The sequence below is a fragment of the Rhopilema esculentum genome, chromosome 9 (assembly GCF_057945365.1).
Source record: "Rhopilema esculentum isolate cy_ngs chromosome 9, ASM5794536v1, whole genome shotgun sequence".
Taxonomy (NCBI): domain Eukaryota; kingdom Metazoa; phylum Cnidaria; class Scyphozoa; order Rhizostomeae; family Rhizostomatidae; genus Rhopilema; species Rhopilema esculentum.
This window is the reverse complement of record NC_142823.1, coordinates 12984039-12997577: the sequence shown is the minus strand read 5'-3', so window position 1 is coordinate 12997577 and position 13539 is coordinate 12984039.

The following is a 13539-nucleotide window of genomic DNA, read 5'->3' as shown; positions in this document are numbered from 1 at the left end:
ACAGCTCGCGTAAGTTTTTTGCTAAAGGCATGCATTGACGCAAGTGATGTCATGTTTTTTATCAAAACTTCAGTTCCAATACCGTCTGGGTGATGGAGTTCTTCGGTGGATTTTAAGGGAATGGCAGGGATATTCGGAAAAATTCTACAGACTATGGTGCACATATTAATAGAAGAAGATGTTTGCTGGTTTGTTGGACGACGGGTCGAATGAACACATGTATAATCGTCAATTATAAATATCAATAGCCACTTGTTTTCTATAGCGTTTTTAACAGCTGCATTAAAAGTTTCTCTATTAGTATTTGACAATCTTGAAATTTCGCTGGACAATGTTTTATGACAAACCGAATTCCCAAGATTAAACTCGGTATCTATACCCTCTTGAGTCAAATGGCTGAATTTAAAATATATTCCATGATCTTTTTGCATGTAATTACATTTTTGGCTTTTACAATAGCACATTTTTTATAAATTATATGTGCACCGTTATCTTTACAAAATCTTCTTAACGCTCTTGGGTCGTAAATAATTTGTTGCCGTTCTTTGCCGAATGTGCGATGCATTGCATGTTTTAGTTTATCGATTTAGATTTTCAGGTCTGTACCTAGAGCAAAATAAAACAAATTTAATATTGTTTTCAGTTTAGTGAATCGTTATAGTTTATTGAAATGCTTATTATCGTATTATTGCAGGGACGCTTAACTTTGCAGACGGAAACCCCCTTGTTGCTCAAAATATACGAAACCTTTAATGTGCCATTATGAATTTTACTGACTTTTAAAAAAATTAGCAACAATTGAAAAACAGTCTCCACCAATCAAACCTCTCCAATTTTTACAAGCTGTCGGTTGAGACCACGCTTTCAGTTCATAATCCATGCACAAGAAACAAACGTACATAAACGGAAGCTAAGGTGATGGTCAGGCTGAGTGAAGATTTGATGGACTCACTTTATCGTGTTTTTAAGCTGCTGAAGGCCTATAAACTAGTTGATACAAAAACATGTTGGATTCGAAACATTTCACTGCAGACAAAGAAATGCTTTGGTTCTGTGAGTTTTGAGCAGCATATATTCAAGCTAGTTTATCTAGATTCTTTTTGGAATCTGCCAAAATATTTGATGTTTTTTATTTTAGCTGATATTTACAAAGTAATCATTAACTCATTACGTACGTTTTGACATGTAATCAAATTTGGGTTCAAATTCATCCAAAGCACACTGTTCCAGAAGAACCTGACCAGATGGACCGACAAGTACATCTCCAAAAGGCCTGTGCTCCTTTTTCCAATTTGTTATGTCAATTAAAATAGATTTTTTGGTTTTCGTTTCATGGACTTGACGCTGTGTGCTTACTTCGTTTTCAACAGCGACGCCAAATGTGCGCTTTCTTTTCCTTCCTTTATTTCCTCCGCTCTGTACAACTTTCTGATTCATGGAAGAAATCAACATAGGCATTAGGATTGACACTTTGTATTTTGAATTTTTTTAAATACTGTGTAGGCATAGATACTCTATACATTAAGATACACAAAGCCTTTGAATATTGTAAATGTCAAAAATTAGTTTAACTGGAAATCGTTTTTGGAGATATGGAATACTGTTGTGTTTAATTCTTTTATGTATTTGCAGTTATATTGTACTCCTAGTGAAACATTTCGCCAGCAAAATGGAGGAAACTTGTTTGGTACTTACCAGTGAAACCTTTCCACTTTCACGCCATCGATAAACATCCCGAAAACAACTTGAACATAGATCACCTTGACTTATTTCTCTTCCAAAGCAGCTCCTTAACTCATTAACTGAAAAATTGCTTGTTTTCTTGAAATTTACGTCACGTTGCCATATTTTTCCACAACCAGCACAACCACAATCAGATTTAAAAATTTTTATATTAAAAACAAAAGGTAGAACTGAAAAAACAAACAAAACGAAGAAATGTACGAACTTTAAAGACATTTTCGATGCCTTTGAAACTATTAACAATTATCTAAAAATTATCTCCTTGTTTTACTCTCCTACACTTCCACCTTTGCTCAAAAGTAAACATAATAAAATTTTTCATGGTTTCATTGTTGCGTAGATACGATTTCATAATGGCGGCAACTTTTCATAATGCCGCATTTCGCAATAAACAAGGTCCCTGGGTCCGTGTCTCTCGGTGCCCTGCGGTTACTTTGCGCATGGCAAGTATATTTTTCCTATCTGTTAGGGAATGCATCTTTCATTTGTTGCAGAGGGTCCTTGTAGGGACTTTGTGAAATATCCTTTGGATCTCGAGGCTCCTTCCTTGCATTAGGTTCTGTTTCTGTTTCAGTTGGCGTCACCTTGTCTTATATTTCAGGTGCATCTGTGGCTATGTTCATGCTTTTGTGAAATCTACAATCATCTGAATCACTTTCACATTCCAGAAGAGAATCATCCAAAGCATACTAAGATCTCCTTCCAAATCACTCATTCTGTCATAATGATAGTTGTTATCATAAATAATAGCATCATTTAAACCTTCTTTAGCTGAGGACTAAGAGGAAGATGTTCAATCCTTATTCTTGTAGAATTATCATATTATATTGTGTAATGGCTAAATGATATTCTTACATTCTGGTTACCCTGCACACAAGGAGGGGGGGGGGGGGCAAGGTAGCAAATTCAGAAACTCACAGCTTGTTGTTAAGGCTGCCATATGCACACTTGGTTGGTAAGCTGCACATAAGCCTATGTCTGACATTGGTGGGAATGAGAATCAGGTCTCAAGCAAGACAATCTTTACAATAAAATATATGCTTTTGTATGCTATTTCAAAAAGTAAACTTTTTCAAAGTCAAAACATGAACATTCTTTGGGAAGTCAAGGCCAAAAGATGAACTTTCTAATGAACGTTCTATTATAAAATAGCAACTGATTTAGCAATTGTGTATTGTGTATTGGAACTGATTTAGCAGCTTGATTTAGCATTGATAACCTTTACGGACTTAAACAGATGTATTCCACTTATCATTACTTCCCTGTGTTGAGAGTCTTCTGTGAATGGCCTTCTGCAAAACTAGGAGTCTTTAAAGCTTAGGGAATTGCAGAAATCAAAAATTTGGTCAGCCTTTGCAATAAACTGTGCTGTGTCTAAAACATCACCAGATAGCCCATTTAACGCAACATAGGTGTTAAGAGCAGCAGCAACTGAGTGACTGAATACCTGGGATGCAAGCTTTACTTCCATCTTAGCAAAGCCATTTGGGTTAAGATGTTTTGCAGTCAATTTAGGTGCAATTCTAATCGCTTGTTGTTGATCTTCGGCAAAAAAGTCACGAACATTCTTCCATTTTGAAACTTTCTTGTTAAACTTAAATTTATATTTCATTAAATTATTTCTCAATGATTTCAAAAGATGTGGGGGGTTAAACATTGCAAAATATTTCTTTCTATAAAGGTTTCTCTACAGCAACACCCATATCATTAAAAAATTTAAGGAAATTTTATCCTTGATCAGAAACCAGTGCAAGTACCTCTAAGCCCATAGATTTCAGATGCCCAAGAGCTTCATTTATTATATCTTTCAACTTTAGAGAATCACAAGATTCATTAACAAGATAATATGCTAGAGGTTGCTTCCAATTGTGCACTATACCTCTCACCATCAATAGCAATGCAGAAGTAGCCAACTTTCCAGGGGAGATGCCTGTACCCAAATCTTCTAAGCCATCAAGTGTATCTTTTGATACATCATAAAATATATGTTTTTTCAAAGATATTCATCCATCAATAACTTGATATTCATTCAAACATCATACAAAACTCTCCAGCAGCAAGGAGAGACTTGACCCATTCTTCAATTACGAACAGTGACTTACTAGAAAACCCAATGTTTGAAGCAAATTTAGAAACCATTCTAGTTAAGGACTTTTTCGAAGGGCAGATTGAATGTTTTTGCTAAAAATCTATATGCACTTCCACTGATATGATATAAAGTTAAGCAACATGCCTTAAAACTTTGATCTTATCTATCACCTTTACATTTTTGATGCTGAAAAATGGATTTATTTTTTAATGAAAGTCAACATTGAAACAACACCCTCGAGTAGCTTCAAAGCCTGTTTGGCATTTTCAATTCTTTTTTTTTCTCAAATTTGGGCATTTTCAAATTTTTTCATTTTAACTATGGATAATTTTCCGTAATTTCTTTTTGCGTGGTGTGTTTGAAGTTGGAAGCAGATGTTTGGCAAGCCTCTGACACATCATATCCAATCGTTTCTGTGGTGTTTTTGCAACCCACCATATTTATTGATGAATCTGCAATACCTATATGTTTGTGATGAACAGAAAATAAATGTTCAGTTATTGTATTCTAAGTATGAATATGTCTTCATTAAATTTTGGTGCATAAAGGGCTAGCAAAAAATGAAAATATAAAAGACTTTTCTGCTCTAAAATTCCCTTAATAGGAGCAATCAATGATATTCAGTATTATCACTTGGTAGAATTAAGTGCCTTACATGTAGTCAAAGTATAATGTAATAATTTAAGCAGGTTGTTTATTATACAATTGAGTTTGATAATTTTTTCACATACATGGCTTAGTTGTTTTTATTGTTATCTCTTGTGGTTCCTTATCAAAAAGAATTTCTGCAAGAATAAGGATCAATGAAAAAATTAGTATAAGCCAGACAACAAATTGATACCAAAAATTACAATTTTCTTTTTCAAGACCATTCAGTTAGTGCTTGTAAACCTTGCCAATTAAAATAATTTTTGTTGGAAGGGAAAATACTTGACCTCACTTTAATGTTACCATAAAAATAGTTTACTATCCAAATATTTTCTTTGTTACCAAAATATAATGTTATTGGTGGACAATAATCACCTATATGTATGGTCTTCTGAACTAGAACTGTCCTGGTCCTTTTTGCTTTTCTTTTTGTTTGTTCATTAAAAGAGAAAAACGTTGAACTTGTTATGCATCTATTTGAAAATTGACTATTCATTTTATTTGTTATATTTTGTAAAAAATCATGAGGCAATCCGGACATTATGCAAAATAATAAACATTAGTCATTTGTTTGATGATGTAAGCCTTCTTGATGTGTGAAGAATGGTTATTTGAAAATTGATACAAACTCAACAAAACAACTCTACCTATGTTGAAAATTCATGTAAATTCACAGCAGAAAGAGCAATGCTGTTCGGACTCAACCAATATGAATGAAAATTCACCATTTCAAGGGCTTCTTAGATTACCTTCTTTTGAAAGCCGTGAATAGAAAACATTCTGGCAAGTCAGTTTTCTCTCTCCCTTACTTCGTTTCTGACTATGAACCTTTTGAAAGGCGAATATTTTGTAGAGGCGCTGTTTTTCCTCAGCTTAGCATTGTGATTGCCAGTCCATTTTTGTTTTTAATAGGGTATAGTACAAGGTCATACTTTTGTTATAAATCCCTTTCATGCCCATATTAGGTTTCAAATTAAGAGAAAAATCAAAACCAAAAATTGTTGTGTTAGTTTGTCCTAACAATTTGATTTTCCGTGTTAAATTTTGAATTGATGGTCATTTGGGGTAAATTTGGGGGCTGGGCCATATGGCCCTTGCGGGCACTCAGGGCAGCTAATAAGAACAACTAATAGAAACCAGCTGATAAGAAGAGACTTCTGTGAAGGAAAATGGCAATAATTTGAAAACACTAGTTATAAAAAACCACCAAGAACACCCTTTTCAGAAAGATTTCCACTTAAAATGTCTATTATTTCTTGTGAAAAGACAAAAAGCAGTTCCTTTTGTCAGTTAAACAAAAACCTTTCTCGCATTTTTGACATCACAGTCTTGTCTTCTCTCCACAAAGGAAACACCTGGCTCTATCCTGTCTGTAAACAGGACAGTGTTCTTTTCCATCGATCCGGTGGTTGCTCCAGGACCTTGCATTTCTGGTGCTTTTCTTTATTCGTTGCTATTTTCTCCATTACTTCCTTCACAAGTGCTTCTGCTACAAGTGAAGTCTTTTTGCTTTGTTTTTGGGACTTGTTTTTGCTTTGCAAGTCTCCTGTACAAAATCCGTGCATTTATAAGACATGTTCCAAGAATCCAAAAAAATCCTCATGTAGCCTTTCTGCTCCTGTGCTCCATCTTGTAAAGTGCTTGGAATATACCAAATAGCTTCACAAAGCCCATACTTCTGTTTTAGGCTTCAACAACTGCTGGTCTTGCTACCTCACTTGAAGACCATCTTCTGACTGAGTCAACTGGTTCTGTATATGCATAATTGGATGCAAATTGCACCATTTTGTTGTCGAACCAACAAACAAAAGTCAAACCTGAATTTAAATCAACAGAGCCATCAAAAGAGCCCCTGCCCTCTTTCTTCAATTCTTTTTCAGTTTTCAATTGGCATCCTCTCAATTTTCCTTGATGAAGTGTGCCAATTGCCCAAAACTTTGACTCCTTCAATCTGAGTAACAACTCAAGAAAGTTGAAATAATTATCAAAATACAGCTTGTAATTTTGACCCTCAGGCAGAGGTGCATGACTTGAGAACCATGTCACCAGCAACAGATCCACAGCTTTGCATTGGGATTAGGGGCTTCTTCCATATCAAAATTGCAGCAAAACCCACTCTGTCCATTTCGAGAAAACAGCTTAAATCCTCATTTCTTCGGCTTTTTGGGCGAATATCTTTTCAGGCTACTTTGTCGTTTGAAGGGAATCATCTGCTCATCAATAGGATTGTGTTCTTCAGGCTTTATTTGAAGGCAGTTCTTCCTGAGCTTTTAAAAATAAGGCCTGATTTCGAATAATTTGTCAGTACGTAGGCTTCCTTGTGGAGGTTGGGTTGAATTGTCGAAAAAATGAAGGAATCTTTTGATTTCATCAAACCTGTTTCAACTCGTCACTTTTGCAACATTATCATACATTTTGCAGTTCTCGCAATACATTATGTACCTGGGATTTGCACATTTTTAGCAGAATTTCAATGAAGTTTTTTATCTCTTGAGATGAAACCTCAATAGATTGTTTATTCAAATTGCATCAGTTGAGTTTTCTTTCTTGCTACATTAACTTTTAAAACTAGCTCTGATTGCATTATCCCTGTGTTGGCAAATCGAGTCAGTTGAAGATAAGTGTGTGGGATCATCAAAAACTTTATATCATAACCTAAAAATCTGAGAACATACTCACTTTTGAAACTGGTCATTTGGTTTTTTTTAAATCGATGATCACAAGGTTTGGCATAAAATCCTGGCTTGAAACATGCAAGCTAAAATATGCCAGCGAGTAGGCTGAGGTCAAGCAACGAATGGGAAGCTTTATAGGGAACTGACCCTTTTTAGGGAACTGCAGAGAAGTTGAGATAAAACATTCCAAGATACCTTTTGTCTCCTTCTTCCAGCTCTTGCAACCTTTCTTTGTGTGTAGGTTTCTTTGATTATTAAGCCACAGTTTCCCAGCACCCAAAAAACAGTGGAATTGGCGGCATGCCAATGTTGAATTGTTGACTGGCAGTTGGCATGGCAGCATGGCCTCAAGGAGCACTGCTCAATTTTTAAGCACTTAAAACAGAGATATTGTTAGTTAATTAGAACAAAAGTTCAAACCTGCATTCTAAATAATCAGATTGCTTTGTGTTTCGTTGGGGGCCTAAACTGAACTGAACTGAACTGAATTTTCATTGATTGTAGTTTATGGAACAACCACCTATTCCAACCATCCTGCAGTTTTCAGTCCCACTATCTTGCACCATAATCACAAGGGAGCACATACTATCATCCCCCTTCATGTACTGGATGCTCTAGATTTATCGCCTTACTGCAATACTGATGTGAACACAGACGTTTTCTTAATGTTAATTGATTGCTAAAGGCCATGCTTGGCAGTCACTAGGAGAAAAGAACTTTGATTTTGAAGTAAGTCTTGATAGCATTCATTATGTCTCCTGTATTCACCATCAACGAAATCAACCACAGTAAACAAATTAAGATGGGAGCTGTTTACCAGAGAAAACATTGAAGCAAAAAAGTCACCTCCAACTTTAAGAGCATTGATTCCTCACATACAAAGAGCGAATTTTATTGCTGGGATTTTTAAGGGATATAAAACTGCGATTAGTGAAATTTAACCCTCTTCTTGGAAACGGTTGGCAAATGCAGAGGTGGATGAGGGTATGGAAGTACCAATAAAGTGCCTTGAGCTGCCAGCCACACAATCAGTTCTTGAACTTGTCAAATGTGGATGCAAAGGTCGATGCAAGGGACGAGGGAAATGTTCGTGTTTGAAGAATGGGCTGTTATGCACTGAACTTTGCAAATGTGTAGATTGCGAAAATATTAAAGGCTGTGCCACAGCTGAAGAGACAGAGACTGATTCTGGAGAGGATTAAGTCACTGTCACCGTCTGCAACAAATGTTGCATAATTTAGGTTTCTTGTTGAAACTGACCGTAAAAATATTACTTTGGCACCTTCTGTCTCCATACTATCTGAGGACCCTGTATGATTAATACTGCAGTTTTGTTTATGGTAAATCATCTATTCTTTGTATACTTCTTGTGACATATTCGCAGCTCCATGTTTTATACACTCATGGCAAGTGATACTTTTGACCACAAAATCCAAAACTTCACCAGTTTTTACTGAAATGACAAAAACTACACCATTTTTGGAACCATGACCACCACGCTGCCATGTTCCATTCACTTTCACAGCAACTTTTGCTATAGGTGCACCATCCTCATCAGCTACTACATTTTCAGGCTCTTCCTACTGGGTAATCTTTATAAGCCTTTCAGCAGCCTGTTTAGTGCATTTAACAGCTTGTTGATGAGCAGTGTCAGAAAGATTTTTCAAAATTACATGAAAGGACTTTGCATTTGGTGGCTTTGGTAAATCTGCAGATGCACAAAACCTTGAGAGACCTTTAAGCCCCAATCCTTTTGAGGCAGCATGTACAGCTCTCAAATTAACATCAAAGGTTCCTTTGGCTTTCGTCTTGCGACTTGAGACAAGCTCTGTTGATGTCTTGCGGAGACTACATTTAAGAAAAAATTGTTGAGCAAGTACTTTTCTACCATTCTCATCTTCATAAAGAGTCAATTTGCATTTAGGATTTCTGCATTTTCCACGAATTGCAGCAGAACTTATGCAATCTTGGATTCTTTTGACTTCAATAAGAGCATAGCCTGAGCCTTCCACTAGCCCCACCTTTTTTATCCTTCCTGTCATAGCACTTCTTTTCCTGGTTACCCTTCCTGCAAAGTAAAGAGTTCTTCAGCCTTTCAGCACTTATATTTCTTACTTCTTTTAACGAGGTTTTCAGAGTACTTGAGCTTGGTTCACTGGCTATATTGGCATCTGCATTGCACAAACATTGTTGTTGGTTGGCAACACTGTTGTCGAAGAATGGCCTAGGTCTATCTGGGATGCACCTTTCACTATCATCTTGGGGCCTTTTGTTTGCATTACAAACCCGTCTTTTCCTTCCTTTCTGTCCAGCTAAAACTCGCGTTTCCATGTCATTTATGAACTAAGCAACAGTCAAAAAATGATTCTTCAATTTGAAGAGCGCAAGTAGGACACAACTGGGTACCATAAATTGCCTACTGGAAATTGAAGTTCACCATAAAGTACAGTCCAAGAGTAGCAAGAAGGCTTGGTTATAGCTTTTTTGAGCCTGCACTTAACCTACAAAGAAGCTTGGTTGAAATCCTTGACAAAAGGTTTACCCTTCATACGAAAATAGGGTAAATTAGTACCCTAGCAAATGAAATTTGCGTTGCTATGGAAAATTTGTGATACCTGACTCTGAAAATGCTAAATTTTTGACATTTTACTGTTGGAAGAATACAAAATCATATCACAGCCACATAAATCAAACGTTTTTGAAGCTTTTAGATAAAGAAAAAAGAATGACCAAATTTATCTGTATACGTCTACCTTAAAAGGAAAAAAGCCCCTGGCCATGATGATATCCCAACATGCATGATTAAAGATGGGGCAGATGAAATTTCTGCACCCATTTCCAAACTAATTAACCGGTGCTGTGGGAAATCTGTTTTTCCTTGAAGCGAAAAAATTGCCAAACTGATTCCAATTTTCAAGTCTTGTGAAAAATCTGCATTGAATAATTACAGGCCTATATCAATGCTTCCAGTTCTGTCAAAAGTCATTGAGTGCATAGTACATCAACAGCTTTATAAATACTTGGAAGAAAATAAATTGTTTTCGAGATGACTATCCTGTTTTAGAAATAAGTGTTACACCCAGCATGCTGTTACACTTTTCTCTGACTCAATAAGGAAACCATGGATAGGGGTCATGAATAAGTCTGTCAAAGCAATCTTCCAACTTATGGAGAGATGGGTGGAAACCTGATATGCATGGAGTTTTAAACATAGGTGTTTCCTTTGATGGGACATGGCAGAAAAGGGGTCATTCTTCCCATAATGGCGCGGGTGCTGTGATAGACCTTTTAACAGGTCTGCCCATTGACTCTGAAACACTGAGTAACTTCTGTTTAAAATGTACTGTCGGACCAAATAAAACAGATACTAATTATGCTTAATGGTTTGCAAAGCACAAGGAAAACTGCCAGAAGAATTATGATGGCTCTGCCAATTTGATGGAGATGGAATGTGCCAAAAGGATTTGGGGAAGGTCCATTAAGAAATATTCACTACGCTACATGACAATGCTGTCAGATGGACATTAGCAAAGCTCAAAAAGAATTTGTTCGTAGCAAAGTATATGGATATGAACATATTGCTGAAAAAGAAGAACTTGGGTGTGAATCATGTTGCCAAACGAATGGGAACAGCTTTAAACAATATAGTGGCAGAGGCAAAGTCACAAGGGTCATCTGTATCAGGAAAAGGGAAGTTCGCAAAGAAAAAAATTTTGAAGATTCAAAATTATTATGGAAAAGCAATTAAAGATAATGCTGGCAATATATAGTTAACAAAAAAAAGAATTTTTGCAATATTGTTCCACTTGACATCTGATGATGATAATCCAAGGCAAGGCAAGGAGAGGCACCTGAAAAACACAAGGAGCATACGACTTTGCCAGTTGAAATTGATAAGTATCTTGTATTCAACCGTCTTATTGACAACAATCTGTTAAAAAGATGCCAAAATAAAACTCAGAATCCAAACAAGTGCCTTCACAGCATAATTTGGAAAATTTGCCCCAAATCCACTTTTAGTGGTAAGAAAATGGTTCAGATTGGTGTCAACATGGCAATGTCTCAGTTTGCAATGGATTCTACAACTCAAGAGACACTATGTCCTACACTTGGCCTGTTACCGGGTACAGATTTGATGAAAAATGTAATCACAAAAGAGACAAGGAAAGAGTTATGAAGGCTGCAGTGGCACAAACAGGTGAGGAAAAACAAAAGAGAACGAGGAAGAAATATTAAAGAACCAAAAATGAGCAAGAGAAGAGAAAAAAGAAGGTGAAACTTACAAGGCCGGTAGTTTTGAGTAGGATGCTTATCCTTCATAAAACTTTTAGAAAAACACCAAAAATAAATTTTAACAGATAAAATCCAGTTTAAATCTGGCCCCCGTGGCTTTAGCATTCATGAAAAGCACTCCTAAATGGCAAAAACGTCTTGTTTTCTAGATGAAAATTTCTTCCCAATTACATTTCCAGTGCCGTCAGAACGAAATTCATATTAGGGGGTTGCCCATTGTATTGCCCCCAATTCAGTATACTTTTAGAAAGGAAATGTAATACAGTTTGACAATTATTGGGGGCCTTAGCCCCCCCAAGCCCCACACAGCTCAGCCTCAGGTTTTTCCTAATTTGCTCTTATTTTTTGACCGATTTTAAGGCTCGTATTCTTATAAAAATGTTTTTATAGAAATAAAAAAGCAGTTTTCTTTTCAATTTACATTTTTTCAAGATGCAATTCACTCAATTCATTCAAACAAGATGGAATATATGTCACAGAATATTTTCAAAACAAGCATTCTTACAGATTTTTGTTGGAGTTTTTCTTGCAAAAATATAATATTTTTTACAAAGGAGTACAAGATTTTTTATCAAAATTCCTTGCCACAAGTAGAACATGCTCCACTCGATTTGCAACTTCACAAAACAGTGAGAGTCTGAAACTTCTGGAGTCACTGCCTACATATCTGAAGGCATTTCATAGTTGCACAGTACTCAGAGATCACAGAAAACCGAATAGCTGGACAAGACTTTGTTTTTGACACGTATGGTGCAGTTGATGTTCTCAATCCAGTCATTTCCCTCCTCACGGAGCTTCGAAGACTGCAGCTTCCAATCTGGAATATCACAATTCGGCAGGGGGAACTAATTAAAGAGCTTGAAAGATTTCAGTAGTTTTCAAGAGACTGTATTCCACCAAGCATGGCTAGCCTGACATCACAAGCAACAGATATCGAAAACATGGTTTTCAAAGGAACATCATTTGTGCCTGGATGGATTGTTGTTGGTTAGAAAGAATGTGAAGATGGCCAGCCTGTTATGGAGTGGATCGCCAGAGAGTTAAATGATTGTGAAGAAGACCTCAAAAGGTTTGCCACTAATTTCTTGTCCATCAAGTTAAGATTGGCAAACACAAATTGTCTGAGATGCAACACAAATTGGCTTGTATGGACCTTGATCAATTGGTAGCTTGCATCACTGGAGAACGGAAGAAGCAAAGTGTGGTCAGGATTTTATTGTAAACATTTTATTGCTGGCCCTGCCTAGTGATTGGTCAACGGTAAGCGAATATTCTACTAGTATGTTTTAAATAATTTCACATGACCAGATTTATATTTTACTGTCAAAATATAATATAAGATTCAATAAGTAAATTAAATTAAATCAAATAGAATGGTATGCGAATTATTAATTAGGCTGGAGCTCTATAAACATATCTTGGTTGGTTTTCAAATAACATTGTACCAAAATTACGATCCAAGGTCATTTGACATTCACATAACAAGACCTCTCAGACAAATCATAACAAATCAGCCAGCGATTACCTTGCCCTTTTGGAGGCTAGAAGAATGGAGGCAGTGAAGGCCACGGAGGCAGTGAAGGCTGTGAAGGCCACGGAGGCCGTGAAGGCCACATGAAAAAGAGATGCAAACCCACGGCCTAATATCGAACGTAAACCGCTTATAATAAACTGAGCCCTGATATTGCAAAAATAATAAGAAACTCAAGTTCTAGGAAATATGACTTGGGAAGCTAAAGGGCAACATCTTGCCGTATATTTACTTTATTTTTATTACCTGTATTCTCGATTTACTTGTTATTGTCTTAAACTCTTAATTATTATTTTCTTAAAAAAATCATTTAAATTCTAGCTTTACTGATAAGTGTACATGAAAGATATGGTGAATGGCTTGTTGAATCCAGTATTATAATAATGGAAGAATTTTAATCAATTTTCCCTGCATTTCGTGCTTTGCTTGAATTATAAATACCTTTGAGATTAAAAAGCATTTTGAAACATGAATATACATCCTGTAAAGAGCAAATTTATGCCTATACTTGGAAGCATGTCCTTGCAAAAATTATCTGGTTCGAAATGTTTCTTGACTTT